A 16,731-nucleotide genomic window follows, 5' to 3' on the forward strand; every position below is an offset into this window, starting at 1 on the left:
ACTGATTGTAGTTGGTTCATATCTCCCAACAAGGACAATCTATAAGGAGTTTGCATGTTCTCCCCGTGTTTACGTAGGTTTCCTCTGGGTTCTCCGGTTTCCTCCCACACTCCAAAGACATACTGATACGAATTTTAGATTGTGAGCCCCAATGGGGACAGTGATACTGATGTCTGTAAAGAGCGGCACAATATGATGGCCCTATATTGGTAGGTAAAATAGTTAAATTAAAATATTTGTACCTCTCATTCACTCTGCCTGAATGCTGTCCTGCCACTTCCCGGAGATGCTGTGACCCCTACCAATAGCCCTCTTTGGCTGCTAGGGCAAACAGTTGCTTTCTCCTGTGCTGTTCCAAGTTTTATCTTCTTTTAAAGTTTCATAGTTTTAAAGTTGAAAGTAGACATGAGTCCATCCAGTTCAACCTATACCTTTCCAGAAGAAGGCAAAAACCCCATGGGGCAGATGATTGCCCCACAATAGGGGAAAAAATTCTGCCCAACGCCACATACAGCAATCAGACTAGTTCTCTATTTTAACATCTCATCATACACTCTAGTGCCCATAAGCCATAACTTGTAATATCATATCTTTCAAGAAAGGCATCCAAGCCTGGTTAAATCACATTGTGTCTTTCCTGTTCTGGCAGCATGGTCTTCTTTCTGAAGATTAAATAGGCCACCATGCTTGATGTTAAGGGCAATCAAATTCCAATGCCTTGTCTGCTTATAGAGGTTTCTACACGCTTCAGGTTATAATTTTTGTTGCTTCTGAACCCGATTTGAAAAATTACTTAGATCTTAACACTGGTCTTGTTCCTAGATATCACTTTGCCTTGGCCTTGGGATTACTCGTCTGATATTTCTGGCTCTGACCCTTGGTTCGGTTCCCGACTATGTGACCATCTCATTCTCTGGCCCACTGCATCCCGACCGCTCTCATGGTGACAACACTTGGCTCCATTCTTGACTGTCTAACCACTCTGTTAGTTTTACTGTCATCGATCTGTTACTATTTTTGCAACCTGAGGATCCTCCTGCAACAAAGCCCATACCTTCTGGCATGGGTTGGGAGTAAAGACCATGGTATCTTTAGACTAAACATCACTGTCTTACCAATGCCAAACTTATTGTGGCTCAGAGAGACCACATCTCCAGTACGTGACTATAACAATATTCATGTTTGACAGACACACTTCTGTTCTGATTGTTTTATATAGGGCATTCCTGAAGAGCACAGGGAACACACAGCAATACAAGGAATTTCACTGGGAGGGGAAAGCAGGATGAATAATGTTAGCTAATAGTGGAAACTAAAAAAGAAAGTATATTTTCTCTGTTAGGATTTTCTAAACTTTATAAGTTGGTTGGACTCTAAAAAGTGTCAGAAGCTGTGTTCTTTTCCTTTTTGGCAAAACACAATTAGACTGCGGTAAATGTCAGCATAAAACATACTCAGGAAAGTTGCTAAGAGAGGACCACCAGGGAGGAAGAAATGTCGAACCTGTCCAAAATGACATTCTGCTTTAATAAGTTATAAAAAGAAAACAATTTTACCTTCTTGCAGAGATACTAAACTGAACTTAGGAAAAGAAAGTAACGGGCTACATAGAAATTAATTCCTACATCATATTCTGGTTACTTTAAGAGTGACATCAATCAGATCCTCCATCTAAGTGAAGTTATTACTCGAAATGGCTGGAACCAATTTACATGCTTTCAACTTGTGTCTAGACTTTAATAAGTTCTTGAAGGCAGTTCTACGCCAGTATCAGGCTAAATCCAATTGAGGAGAAGGAATTGTTACAATTGCTTTTTTACACATATTTTATACCTATAAAAAAGGTGACGTTTTTACGACAATAATAGAAAATCTTCCTGCTAAGTACGCGAGTAAAAATGTGTAGTGTGCAGCCCTCGATGTGGGAAAATAGTCATGACTGTTGCTAGGCTGAAGGTTATAGTAGAGATTATTACATTTTGTAATAAAGAAACATTGATTATTTGTTTTAGCATTTTTCAACTGTACCCTTTTTGACTTTAGAAACTGTACATTCCGCCACATAGTAGCAGGAATGTAGATAAAAAATGATTTTTCTTCCGCTTTGATTGATTTTTTTTTTAGATACAGGACCTGAAAATACGGGCGTAAAATGTGTTGAATTTGTTATCATACAACTGGGTTATCCATTTCTTTTAGCGCTGTGGACATGCATTATTTTCTTACTATGACACCCACAGAGCACAGAGGTCAAAAGTGGTGAAAGGTTTTCTTTAAAGAGGTTCTTCACTACTGAGCAATCCTTTACTATTGGGCCCAATGAGGTACAAAAAATATTAAAATTCACCTTCCAGATGAACTTCGCTCCTCCATGGTCAGCGTTGTATCCCTCATCAGTCTGTTGGTAACAACACCTGACCGGGGCCTCATGTTAGCGCTGCAGCCAATCAGCAGTATCTGATTAGCTGCAGTGTTTATGATTTGTCAAAGCTGGAAGAAATAGTGTTCACAAGCAGGCTAGGGTCACTAAACTGTATTTTCTATCATCCAAGAGAATGAGGCCAAGTATGCTAATCACTCTCTGATCAGAGTGTGATCCTATTTTCTTGGATGAAGAGAAGATGGAAAAAACATTTCTCCATCTTCTCCATTCTGTCAGTCTGTGAAAATCGGACTGCACTTCGATGTCATCCATGTTCAGTCTGATTATTTTCCATGGACTCATTGACTTGCATGGAGGAGAGCAATCCAGTATTCTCATACAACTTGGGTGTGCCGTGACTGAGCCGGTTGGAGGAACAAAAAGCCGGACATGTGCAAGGCCTCAAAAACAGCATTGGTCCCAGTGTAATCTGATGTTTTGTCGGATTGTTCTTCAATAAAAAATACGGTCGTGTGCACGAGCCCTTATTCTGAGTAGAGAAAAAGAAATCACTGTTTTTTCTGGCCCAGCTCAGACAAAATAGAAATTTTGCAGCCAACCTGCTATAACTGATTCACTGCTGTCCTCCTATGATATCCCCACCAGATAACCAGCAGACCAGCATGGAACACAGTGCTGACTACAGAGTAACTGTGCCAGTTAGGCTACTTTCACACTAGCGTCGTTTTGCCTACGTCGCAATGCGTCGTTTTGGAGAAAAAACGCATCCTGCAAAGTTGCCCGTAGGATGCGTTTTTTCTCCATAGACTTGCATTAGCGACGCATTGCGACGGATTGCCACACATCGCATCCGTCGTGCGACGGATGCGTCGTGTTTTGGCGGACCGTCGGCACAAAAAAGTTCCATGTAAGGCTTCGTTTACACTTCCATCGGTACGGGCCTGACGACGTACCGACGGACGCTGTGAAATAACTGCAAGACGTGGGCAGTGGATGTAGTTTTACAACACATCTGCTGCCCATTCTGCAGTCCGGGGAGGAGGGAGTGGAGTTTCGGCCGAAAATGGCGGACTCGACGCACAAAAAGAGTTACATGGAACATCTTTTTTGTGCCGACGTTCTGCCAAAACACGACATGTGGCAATCCGTTGCAATGCGTCGCTAATGCAAGTCTATAGAGAAAAACGCATCCTGTGGGCAACTTTGCAGGATGCGTTTTTTTCTCCAAAACGACGCATTGCGACGTACGCCATAAGACGCAAGTGTGAAAGTAGCCTAACTTTTTTTGTACATCGCGTCCGCCATTTGTGGCCAATGTGAACATGCGTTTAACCTTTGCATGTGTACCAACTCAAGTTAAGCTCAATTTTTGTGTTTTTTTCTCTGTATTGTTGCATTCTGTGCAAGCCGGGGTGTGGCCTCCCTGTTTCTGAGCTAGAGACTATTTATAAGGCTTCCCCAGTCTGGTGTTTCACTGGTTGGGCCCAGTCCTTTTGTCTGCCCTTATTCACACTGAGGTCAACATTGACACATGGTAAGATTTTAATATTAGACAGTGTAGAACTGTCCCTATCAGAGTTACCTTGACGAGGTGGGATGACTTTTGTGCTATTTTTTTTTATCAAAAAACAGTATTACTAAAAACTCTGTTATTTAACCCCTTCACCCCCAAGGGTGGTTTGCACGTTAATGACCGGGCCAATTTTTACAATTCTGACCACTGTCCCTTTAGGAGGTTATAACTCTGGAACGCTTCAACGGATCTTGGCGATTCTGACATTGTTTTCTCGTGACATATTGTACTTCATGATAGTGGTAAAATTTCTTCGATATAACTTGCGTTTATTTGTGAAAAAAACGGAAATTTGGCGAAAATTTTGAAAATTTTGCAATTTTCCAACTTTGAATTTTTATGCCCTTAAATCACAGACATATGTCACGCAAAATACTTAATAAGTAACATTTCCCACATGTCTACTTTACATCAGCACAATTTTGGAACCAAAATTTTTTTTTGTTAGGGAGTTATAAGGGTTAAAAGTTGACCAGAAATTTCTCATTTTTACAACACCATTTTTTTTTAGGGACCACATCTCATTTGAAGTCATTTTGAGGGGTCTGTATGATAGAAAATACCCAAGTGTGACACCATTCTAAAAACTGCACCCCTCAAGGTGCTCAAAACCACACTCAAGAAGTTTATTAACCCTTCAGGTGTTTCACAGGAATTTTTGGAATGTTTAAATAAAAATGAACATTTAATTTTTTTTCACACAAAATTTATTTCAGCTCCAATTTGTTTTATTTTACCAAGGGTAACAGGAGAAAATAGACTGCAAAAGTTGTTGTACAATTTGTCCTGAGTACGCTGATACCCCATATGTGGGTGTAAACCATTGTTTGGGCGCATGGCAGAGCTTGGAAGGGAAGGAGCGCCATTTGACTTTTCAATGCAAAATTGACTGGAATTGAGATGGGACGCCATGTTGCGTTTGGAGAGTCCCTGATGTGCCTAAACATTGAAACCCCCTACAAGTGACACCATTTTGGAAAGTAGACCCCCTAAGGAACTTATCTAGATGTGTGGTGAGCACTTTGACCCACCAAGTGCTTCACAGAAGTTTATAATGCAGAGCCGTAAAAATAAAAAATCATATTTTTTCACAAAAATGATCTTTTCGCCCCCAATTTTTTATTTTCCCAAGGGTAAGAGAAGAAATTGGTCCCCAAAAAATGTTGTGCAATTTGTCCTGAGTACGCAGATACCCCATATGTTGGGGTAAACCACTGTTTGGGCGCATGGCAGAGCTTGGAAGGGAAGGAGCGCCATTTGACTTTTCAATGCAAAATTGACTGGAATTGAGATGGGACGCCATGTTGCGTTTGGAGAGTCCCTGATGTGCCTAAACATTGAAACCCCCTACAAGTGACACCATTTTGGAAAGTAGACCCCCTAAGGAACTTATCTAGATGTGTGGTGAGCACTTTGACCCACCAAGTGCTTCACAGAAGTTTATAATGCAGAGCCGTAAAAATAAAAAATCATATTTTTTCACAAAAATGATCTTTTCGCCCCCAATTTTTTATTTTCCCAAGGGTAAGAGAAGAAATTGGTCCCCAAAAAATGTTGTGCAATTTGTCCTGAGTACGCAGATACCCCATATGTTGGGGTAAACCACTGTTTGGGCGCATGGCAGAGCTCGGAAGTGAAGGAGCGCCATTTGACTTTTCAATGCAAAATTGACTGGAATTGAGATGGGACGCCATGTTGCGTTTGGAGAGCCCCTGATGTGCCTAAACATTGAAACCTCCTACAAGTGACACCATTTTGGAAAGTAGACCCCCTAAGGAACTTATCTAGATGTGTGGTGAGCACTTTGACCCACCAAGTGCTTCACAGAAGTTTATAATGCAGAGCCGTAAAAATAAAAAATCATATTTTTTCACAAAAATGATCTTTTCGCCCCCAATTTTTTATTTTCCCAAGGGTAAGAGAAGAAATTGGTCCCCAAAAAATGTTGTGCAATTTGTCCTGAGTACGCAGATACCCCATATGTTGGGGTAAACCACTGTTTGGGCGCATGGCAGAGCTTGGAAGGGAAGGAGCGCCATTTGACTTTTCAATGCAAAATTGACTGGAATTGAGATGGGACGCCATGTTGCGTTTGGAGAGCCCCTGATGTGCCTAAACATTGAAACCCCCCACAAATGACACCATTTTGGAAATTAGACCCCCTAAGGAACTTATCTAGATGTGTTTTGAGAGCTTTGCACCCCCAAGTGTTTCACTACAGATTATAACGCAGAGCCATGAAAATAAAAATTCTTTTTTTTTTTCACAAAAATGATTTTTTAGCCCCCAGCTTTTGTATTTTTACAAGAGTAACAGAATAAACTGGACCCCAAAAGTTGTTGTCCAATTTGTCCTGAGTACGCTGATACCCCATATATGGAGGGTAACCACTGTTTGGGCGCATGACAGAGCTCGGAAGGGAAGGAGCGCCATTTGGAATGCAGACTTAAATGGATTGGTCTGCAGGCATCACGTTGCATTTGCAGAGCCCCTGATGTACCCAAACAGTACAAACCCCCCACAAGTGACCCCATATTGGAAACTAGACCTCCCAAGGAACTTATCTAGATGTGTTGTGAGAACTTTGAACCCCCAAGTGTTTCACTACAGTTTGTAACGCAAAGCCGTGAAAATAAAAATTCTTTTTTTTTTCACAAAAATGATTTTTTAGCCCCCAGCTTTGTATTTTTACAAGGGTAACAGAATAAATTGGACCCTAAAAGTTGTTTTCCAATTTGTCCTGAGTACGCTGATACCCCCTATGTGGGGGGTAACCACTGTTTGGGCACATGACAGAGCTCGGAAGGGAAGGAGCGCCATTTGGAATGCAGACTTAAATGGATTGGTCTGCAGGCGTCACGTTGCATTTGCAGAGCCCCTGATGTACCCAAACAGTACAAACCCCCCACAAGTGACCCCATATTGGAAACTAGACCTCCCAAGGAACTTATCTAGATGTGTTGTGAGAACTTTGAACCCCCAAGTGTTTCACTACAGTTTACAACGCAGAGCCGTGAAAATAAAACATATTTTTTTCCCACAAAAATGATTTTTAGCCCCCCAAATTTTTATTTTCCCAAGGATAACAAGAGAACTTGGACCCCAGAAGTTGTTGTTCAATTTGTCCCGAGTACGCTGATAACCCATATGTTGGGGTAAACCCCTTTTTGGACGCACGGGAGAGCTCGGAAGGGAAGGAGCACTGTTTTACTTTTTCAACGCAGAATTGGCTGGAATTGAGATCGGACGCCATGTCGCGTTTGGAGAGCCCCTGATGTGCCTGAACAGTGGAAACTCCCCAATTCTACCTGAAACCCTAACCCAAACACACCCCTAACCCTAATCCCAACGGTAACCCTAACCCTACCCCTAACCTCACCTCTAACCGTTTAATGAACATTTTCTGACAGTCATAAGTGCCACGTATTTAAGTGCCACGTATTTAAGTGCCACGTATTTAAGTGCCACGTATTTAAGTGCCACGTGTTTCAGTGCCACGTGTTTCAGTGCCACGTGTTTCAGTGCCACGTGTTTCAGTGCCACGATATTTCAGTGCCACGTATTTCAGTGCCACGTACTATAAATACTATAACTATGTGGTTATACGTGGCACTGAAATATCGTGGCACGTAAATACGTGGCACTTAAGTACGTGGCACTTAAGTACGTGGCACTTAAATACGTGGCACGTAAATACGTGGCACGTGAATACGTGGCACGTAAATACGTGGCACGTAAGTACGTGGCACGTAAGTACGTGGCACTTAAGTACGTGGCACTTAAGTACTTAGGCACTTAAGTACTTAGGCACTTAAGTACTTAGGCACTTAAGTACTTAGGCACTTAAGTACTTAGGCACTTAAGTACTTAGGCACTTAAGTACTTAGGCACTTAAGTACTTAGGCACTTAAGTACTTAGGCACTTAAGTACTAGGCACTTAAGTACGTGGCACTTAAGTACGTGGCACTTAAGTACGTGGCACTTAAGTACGTGGCACTTAAGTACGTGGCACTTAAGTACTTAGGCACTTAAGTACGTGGCACTTAAGTACGTGGCACTTATATACGTGGCACTTATATACGTGGCACTTATATACGTGGCCACTGAAATATCGTGGCACTTATATACGTATATAAACGTATATTTTAGTGCCACGTATTTCAGGTTAGGGGTAGGGGTAGGGTTAGGGGTAGGGTTTTTTTTTTTTGTTTGTTTTCTTGTGTTTTTCTATAAAAACGCATGCGTCTAAAAACGCATGCGTTTTACCACGTTTACATGCGTTTTTTCACACATGCGTTTTTTTAAAAAACGCATGCAGATAAAAACGCAAGTGTGAAACCAGCCTAAAAGACGCTTTTTATAGCAAAAAAGTTTTTGCGTCTCCACATTTTGAGACCTATAATTTTTCCACATTTTGGTCCACAGAGTCATGTGAGGTCTTGTTTTTTGTGGGACGAGTTGACGTTTTTATTGGTAACATTTTCGGACACGTGACCATTTTTGATCACTTTTTATTCCGATTTTTGTGAGGCAGATTGACCAAAAACCAGCTATTCATGAATTTCTTTTGGGAGAGGCGTTTATACCGTTCCGCGTTTGGTAAAATTGATAAAGCAGTTTTATTCGTCGGGTCAGTACGATTACAGCGATATCTCATTTATATAATTTTTTTATGTTTTGGTGCTTTTATACGATAAAAACTATTTTATAGAAAAAATAATTATTTTGGTATCGCTTTATTCTCAGGACTATAACTTTTTTATTTTTTTGCTGATGATGCTGTATGGCGGCTCGTTTTTTGCGGGACAAGATGACGTTTTCAGCGGTACCATGGTTATTTATATCCGTCTTTTTGATCGCGTGTTATTCCACTTTTTGTTCGGCGGTATGGTAATAAAGCGTTGTTTTTTGCCTCGTTTTTTTTTTTTTTTTCTTACGGTGTTTACTGAAGGGGTTAACTAGTGGGGCAGTTTTATAGGTTGGGTCGTTACGGACGCAGCGATACTAAATATGTGTACTTTTATTGTTTTTTTTATTTTATTTAGATAAAGAAATGTATTTATGGGAATAATATTTTATTTTTTTTTTCATTATTTTGGAATTTTTTTTTATTTTTTTTTTTACACATTTGGAAAAATTTTTTTTTAACTTTTTTACTTTGCCCCAGGGGGGGACAATACAGATCGGTGATCTGCCAGTTTGCATAGCACTCTGACAGATCACCGATCTGAGGAAAGTGCAGGCTGCTTCACAGTGCCTGCTCTGAGCAGGCTTCTGTGAAGCCACCTCCCTCCCTGCAGGACCCGGATCCGCGGCCATCTTGGATCCGGGTCTGGGAGCTGCAGGGAGGGAGGTAAGACCCTCGCAGCAACGCGATCACATCGCGTTGCTGCGGGGGGCTCAGGGAAGCCCGCAGGGAGCCCCCTCCCTGCGCGATGCTTCCCTGCACCGCCGGCACATCGCGATCATGTTTGATCGCGGTGTGCCGGGGGTTAATGTGCCGGGGGTGGTCCGTGACCGCTCCTGGCACATAGTGCCGGATGTCAGCTGTGATAATCAGCTGACACCCGGCCGCGATCGGCGGCGCTCCCCCCGTGAGCGCCGCTGATCGCGTATGACGTACTATCCCGTCGGCGGTCATACGGGCCCACCCCACCTCGACGGGATAGTACGTCGGATGTCAGGAAGGGGTTAAATGCACTTTCGCTTTTTTACTTAGTTACATCAGGGTTTTCGCTTACTTTTTTCTCTTGTAGGTTGTAATGTTTTGTGGCCAATGTGAACATGCGTTTAACCATTGCATGTGTACCAACTCAAGTTAAGCTCAATTTTTGTGTTTTTTTTTATCTGTATTGTTGCATTCTGTGCAAGCCGGGGTGTGGCCTCCCTGTTTCTGAGCTAGAGACTATATAAGGCTTCCCCAGTCTGGTGTTTCACTGGTTGGGCCCAGTCCTTTTGTCTGCCCTTATTCACACTGAGGTCAACATTGACACATGGTAAGATTTTAATATTAGACAGTGTAGGACTGTCCCTATCAGAGTTACCTTGACGCGGTGGGATGGCTTTTGAGCTATTTTTTATAAAAAACAGTATTACTAAAAACTCTGTTATTTAAATGCACTTTCGCTTTTTTACTTAGTTACATCAGGGTTTTCGCTTACTTTTTTCTCTTGTAGGTTTTAATGTGCTAGTTACCTGCTAAGAGGAATCTTCCATCACTTCCAAGCTTGACATCACTCTCCCCGTGGGGAATGCAATGCCACTGTGACAACCCCGTTAAATCCAGTACTGGGAAAACAAAACAACAGTTACAGGTTATTAAAAGACATGCAAGATTTTTGTAAATGCTGATAAACAGGTTAAACATACGTAAACTTGAGCTTCCCTTTATGGGAGGTAATTTCTTAAATGTTACATAAAACAAGTGCAAACATTTTTCAGGTGCACAACATTACGTTAATAACATTTCTGCTTCTTGTTCTAGGGAAGGTCCTCAGGCCTGCATCCTACTGGACAGGAGGCCAGCTGGATCTTCTCTTTTGGGGGTACTTGCACGGACTGCACAATTTTGGTTAAGGGCATAGTCCCGTATACTGTCCTGCATCCTCTGTTCACATCCAAAGAATCTCATGCTTACCATTGCTGCAGTGCAAATGTCAAAAGTGTCCTCCAGTTTGACCAATATTTGCTCAACAGTTCATTTTCCAATATCCAGCCAGGATTTTACTTCTCTCTGTGCTGCACCAATTAATTGGCCAGTTAGGATGTTGACTTTTTGTTGTTCCAACAGGGGGTACACCTGAAATAAGCTGCAGAGTCTTCCCTTAGGGTATGTGCACACGTTGCGGATTTCTTGCAGAAAATTCCTGAAGAAAACCGGAAATTTTCTGCAAGAAATCCGCATTTTTTTTTTTGCGTTTTTTTTCCGTTTTTTTCGCGTTTTTTTAGCATTCTGCAAGCGTAATTAGCTTGCAGAATGCTAAAGTTTTCCCTGCGATCTGTAGCATCGCTTGGAAAACTGACTGACAGGTTGGTCACACTTGTCAAACATAGCGTTTGACAAGTGTGACCAACTTTTTACTATAGATGCTGCCTATGCAGCATCTATAGTAAAAGATAGAATGTTTAAAAATAATAAAAAAAATAAAAAAATGCTTATACTCACCCAGACATCTCACCGGCGTCCGTTCCGTATAGCTGGTCTGTGCGCACAGGACCTCCCGTGACGTCACGGTCACGTGAGCGGTCACATGACCGCTCACGACCAATCACAGGACAGTGACGTCATTCGGCGAGGTCCTTCAGCGCACACCAGGTACAGAAACCGAACGGCAGCGTGCGAGGAGGCGGCAAGACATCGAGGGTGAGTATAGGACTGTTTATTATTTTATTTCTTATTTTTTGACCACTTATATGGTGCCCAGTGCGTGGAGGAGAGTCTCCTCTCCTCCACCCTGGGTACCAACCGCATATAATCTGCTTACTTCCCGCATGGTGTGCACAGCCCCGTGCGGGAAGTAAGCAGATCAATGGACCCCTAGGTGTGCGGAATCCCTGCAATTCCGCATTTTTAATGAACATGTTGCTTTTTTTTCCGCTATGCGATTTTTTCGCGGAAAAAATCGCAACATTTGCACCAAAAATGCGGAATACCCTGTAACTAATAGGAGGCTTATGTAAGCGTTTTTTTTCGCGTTTTTATCACGTTTTTATAGCGAAAAAACGCGAAAAAAACGCTAACAATCCTGAACGTGTGCACATGGCCTTAAAGTCACTTAATGTATGGGACTCTCCGGAATATTGGAATGGAGAGGCAGAGGAGCAAAACACAATGCCATATTCCACAGAACAACTGCATTTACACTAAAAATGACAAATTTCCGGCAAGCAATGGCCCTTGTAAATATTGTTCTTATTATAATTTTAAACAGACTCTTCATGTTCATACTCGACAATCTGATCTGCAATCTGTATCTGATGACGGTCTAATTGTATGACTGAAATGTCATTTATGATCTATGAGTGGATGGCGTTGTTGAATAAAAATCTCATATTTCCATCGATCTTGAAGTGTCAAGTTCCTTGTATATTGGTGTTTGGTACAGGATTCCCATTCCAGTGTGTGGTACTTACTGCACCTCTCTATAGGCTGGTTAAGGTGCGAATCCATCAGAAAAATGAAGTCTATGACCTCCTTGGGACCTGTTCCAAACCACAATTACAAACGCCGCAGACCTGGGGGGCTGGCCATTTTATATAATGTGCCATGATAAAATGTATCATGGTTTTCTATAAGGTTGCAAGTAAATAGATACAGTATGTTAACTCATAATAAAATTAATTTGCCTACAAAATCCTCGTTTCAGCAATTGGGAGCCCTGTATCTTCAACACAGACAGACCAGATAGGGTCAGTAAGATTGACAGCCCGTCTTGTCTATTCCAAAGTAGTAAAAGGAGACAATTATGACTTCTGAGTTCTCGTTACCAGTCCAATATTTATACAGGGCAATAAACCACACAATAGTAAGTGACGCCATAACACCTTACACAATCGGTACCACCTGCCACCTGGATGTAGCATTGTTCCCAAGGTGTAGCTCTGATTGCAGCTCATTGTACGTTTATTGGTTCCATTTCTTTTTCTCATTTATTTTTTCCTCCTTTCTTTTGATCCGTGCTGGAGGTCCATCAATGTGCAGTAAAGTATTCCCTTCCTGGTTCTGAAAATATAATTGCAAGTTTCCTGCTTTAGGTAATATGTTCATTGACACCAAGCAATTAATATCATTGCCGGGCTGTTAAGGGGACATGACACAGGAGATTAGCAGGAACCTCTTGGATGACCTCTTACAGAAACCCCCTTGGACCATATCAAGTATCACACACGCTGTTCTCTCAGTCATTAAGTCAACACTTATTAGGGATGAATAATTACTAAGACGAGGCAAAATCCGATGTCCTGGATGGGTCTTCAGCTAGATGATTCAGAAGAGGCCAGCTTTTAAATAAATTATCATTGTGCACATATTATGGAAATATCTTTTTTTTTCAGTTTTAGAACATTTTTTTTGTTTTTGATACTTTTTTTAAATAAAATTTTCCAACCTTGTTTCCCACTTAATTTACTATCACAGGACTCCAAGTTCTCATTGATTTGTATTCATAATAAATACAATATGGAATTTCCAAAATATCTTGTAACTTGCTTTGTACGTGCACCCTTAGGCTAAGTTCACACTGGTTTCACTGCATTTTTTATGCGTTTTTTATGCTAATTTTCAGCTGTGTTTCACAGTACCAGCAAAGTCTATGAGATTTCAGAAATCTCATGCACACAAATTGTTTTTTTGTCATCAGTATTTTGTGCTTTGCATGTTTTTTTGGACATAGAGCAATTTCACTTCTTTCAGTTTTTTTCAGCTTTTTTCATCCATTGACATGAATGGGTGGTGAAAAAACGCACCAAAAAATGCAGGTATCATGTTTTGCTGCGGTTTTTGTGCCAAAACCTGACTCTATGAAATAGGACTTTCTTTTTAACACAAAGCTTTCAGCATGTACAAGAGACAAATCTAGCATGCCAAAACCACTGCAAAAATGCATCAAAAACGCTGCAAAAAACGCAAGGAAAACATGCATTTTTTTCTGCAGCTTCTCTCCTGCCAAAAGATCAGGTTTTGCTGCAGAAAAAAAATGCTGAAAAAAAATTGCCCAGTGTGAACTTACCCTTAGGTTGCTCATACAAATTAGATAGCTGTTGGCTAAAAATCCCTCAGATATATACACACTCGGCTCCTTTGAGCATGCAAGTGTAGGGGGAGAGTGTAGCAAATCACTGCCTGACACCTCTAGCAGAGGCTAATCTCCTGGAAGAACAAAAAGATGTGGTACTAAAGGGGTTATCCATTACTGGGGCAACCCCGAATCAATCAGCATGCTTGACCCCAGTAAGATTACAACACCTACACTCACCCACTTATGTCATTGACCAATACGTTACCAGACAACCCCTTTAATTCTAAAATTCCAGCTTGAGCTGTAGGCATCTTGATCCATTTTCAGTTCACGTATATCGGTGGGCGACCAAGACTATTAAATTCATTACAGCTGGTATTGGCCGTGGACATTAAGTGACATGTAATTCACGGAGGTAGCAATTTTTAGCATATTTAAAAGTTATTATGCAGTAGACATTCATCAAAGGGTTCTCTTTTAGGGCCCCAGATGTGCCAAATGCTGAGCAATATTCCAGTATCAGTGGCAATGGTGTGAATAGAATTACATCAACCCATGGGTCCCACCTAGTTGAGCTAATCTTTGGCCTCTCATCCAAAGAAAGTGAATAAGGCTACGTTCACATTTGCGTTGTGAGCCGCAGCGCACAACGCAAACAAAAATGCAGCAAAACGCATGCACAACGCTGCGTTTTGCGCCGCATGCGTCCTTTTTTTCATTGATTTTTGACGCAGCAAAAATGCAACTTGCTGCGTCCTCTGCACCCAAACGCGGGCGCCGCAGGGACGCATGCGGCGCAAAACGCAAGTGCGACGCATGTCCATGCGCCCCCATGTTAAATATAGGGGAGCATGACGCATGCGGCGACGCTGCGGCGCCCGACGCTGCGGCGCACACCGCAAATGTAAACGTAGCTGACTCTATTTCCTGGAAATAACCATGGCTATGACTATAGAATAAGCATAAGTGACGATGTAGGTGCTGTTCACGACACATTTTACATTGTGGGCTGATATTCGGATATAGACCCTGCGTTCCCCTGTACGAGGCCCATGCACACACCTTAGCCGGGATACAAGGGATAACATGACACTTGAATTCTGTAATCTAGCTGAGTTTCTCAGTGCAAAGAGGTTGCGATATTAGGATATGTAAGTATTGATCTAGCTGGGAACTGCACTAACTTTACATTATTACAATAAGGTTTCGTGCACAAAGCAGAGCCGCTTGTCCAGTTTATTTACCAAGGCACGATACAGCCGCCATATCCTGCCGAACAGCCTTCAAGGGACTCTATAGGTACAGCGTGTCCTCACCTGGAAGCTTAGAAGAAGGCCTCATTCAGACGTCTGTGCTGCACGTACGTGTCAGTAAAGTAAAGGGTGCACTACTATCACAAATTACATCAATAAATATCAAAAGATGGGGTACATAACCTAGTCTGTAATAAACATGAGCATAGGGAAGAAAAAGACTAGACTAATAATGGTAGGCACATCCACAATATAGTAAGATATAAGAAAAGCTTTATTACACCTTAAACAAGACTCCCACAAATATAGAACCCCATAGGGGAGAAAGGGGAAATCGCAGATCTGGGATGTGTAGCAACCCTGGGAAAAAGATGCACATACAACCTGACAAGTGGTCACTTGATGTTGGATGAAGGAATCTGAAAAGGCTATAATAGCCTATAGGATATCCGCAGGTATAGCCATGATGCCAGCCCAAAAAAGGCTGATAGATAAATAAAGCCCTGTGAGCATAAACTCCTGGTGGAAGATGGAAGGGGGTGAGGTGAGGGTGGAGCGCCCCCACACCGCCGCAGGGCCGAGGGGTACCCGGAGCCGGGCCTCTGAGTCTCTGTTCTGGGGTTGTCACGGTGGCTAGACCCGGTCCGTGGCCCTGTCTGTCAGTGGGGGACGTCCGGTGAAAATAGGTGGTGTTGTAACGGTGCAGTTGTGGGGTGCAGGTCGCGATAAATAACGAGGACACCAGGTTGCAGTCTCTTTACCTCTTTACTGAAGATCTCTGGGTCCTCAGTCCGGAGCACGGTTCACCAGGCTGCGCAAGTCCGGCCGGTCCAATGGCACCTCCAGAGTTCTCCTAGCAGGTGGAAATCGGTGCCTTCCTACTAGCGCTAGGTGTTGTGGTCCTCCCCTGCTGTGCTTACGGAAAGTACCCCACAACTGTTGTGTCTGTTTCTGATGTTCCCTCACAACTCGAATTAGATGATGTTCTGCTAATCCTCCGTCCTTCCCCTGATGTTCTGGTTGGGACGGCACCCGTTTGTCGGGTAGGCCTGGAGTTCTTCCGGGACCCTAGAGACGCCCCTCTCCCGCAATTGCCTCCCAAGACTGCATAGGTGATATGTGTTAGACAGCCCGCCTTAAACTGACTGTCCTGCCGCGGTTTGGAGTATTGCTTGAAGCTGAATCTTATTCTACTCCCTCGGCGTTCCGGCCACCGGTAGTGCGCCTCAGCAGGATGTTGCTACGGTCTTACAGCACGACTCCTGCTGGTATTTCTCCTGTGCGTGATCTCGTTTCTCACTCAGCACAATCTATCTCGCTTCTAATCCTTTCTTGGGGACTGCCGCTACCCGGAGCTGGCACGGTCCCGTAACGTTCTTTCTTGTTGCCAAGCCTCTGTCAGGATCCCACCCCTGACAGAGACCCTACTGTATCTTCCCCCCACAACACCCTCTGCCACAAGGTGTTGCCTGGTTCCAACCCAGTCAGCTTTCTGATCTAACTTCCTGCCTGACCCCCAGTTTACCCACTATGGTGGGGAGTGGCCTAATGAATAGAACCCTTAGCTCCCCCCGGAGGCCCAGCTGTGAAATGTATTGGTGTCTGTGATACCTGATCAGATGAACTCCTTCAGTGCCATCGGACGCACCATGGCTCCCCATAGTGGCGGAGCCACAGTACTGCAACGACCAGGACTCTGGGGCGCTGCACTCCCCCCTGGTTAAACACAGTACTCCGGGACTGGGAAGAAAACAACAATACAAGTTAGCAAAAAGACATACAAT

The 16,731-nt window shown here is 42.9% G+C and overlaps 1 long non-coding RNA gene across 1 annotated transcript in view; it reads left to right on the top strand.

Moving 5' to 3' along the window:
• LOC143809120 (uncharacterized) overlaps nucleotides 1-10,778 on the top strand; it is a 28,329-nt gene extending 17,551 nt beyond the window's left edge. The window contains exon 4 of the long non-coding RNA XR_013222082.1: nucleotides 10,134-10,778. This is a non-coding gene — a long non-coding RNA (uncharacterized LOC143809120). The remainder of the gene's footprint in view (nucleotides 1-10,133) is intronic.
• Nucleotides 10,779-16,731: the final 5,953 nt, after the last annotated feature.

Source organism: Ranitomeya variabilis, chromosome 2, assembly GCF_051348905.1.
Source record: "Ranitomeya variabilis isolate aRanVar5 chromosome 2, aRanVar5.hap1, whole genome shotgun sequence".
NCBI classification, from domain to species: Eukaryota; Metazoa; Chordata; class Amphibia; order Anura; family Dendrobatidae; genus Ranitomeya; species Ranitomeya variabilis.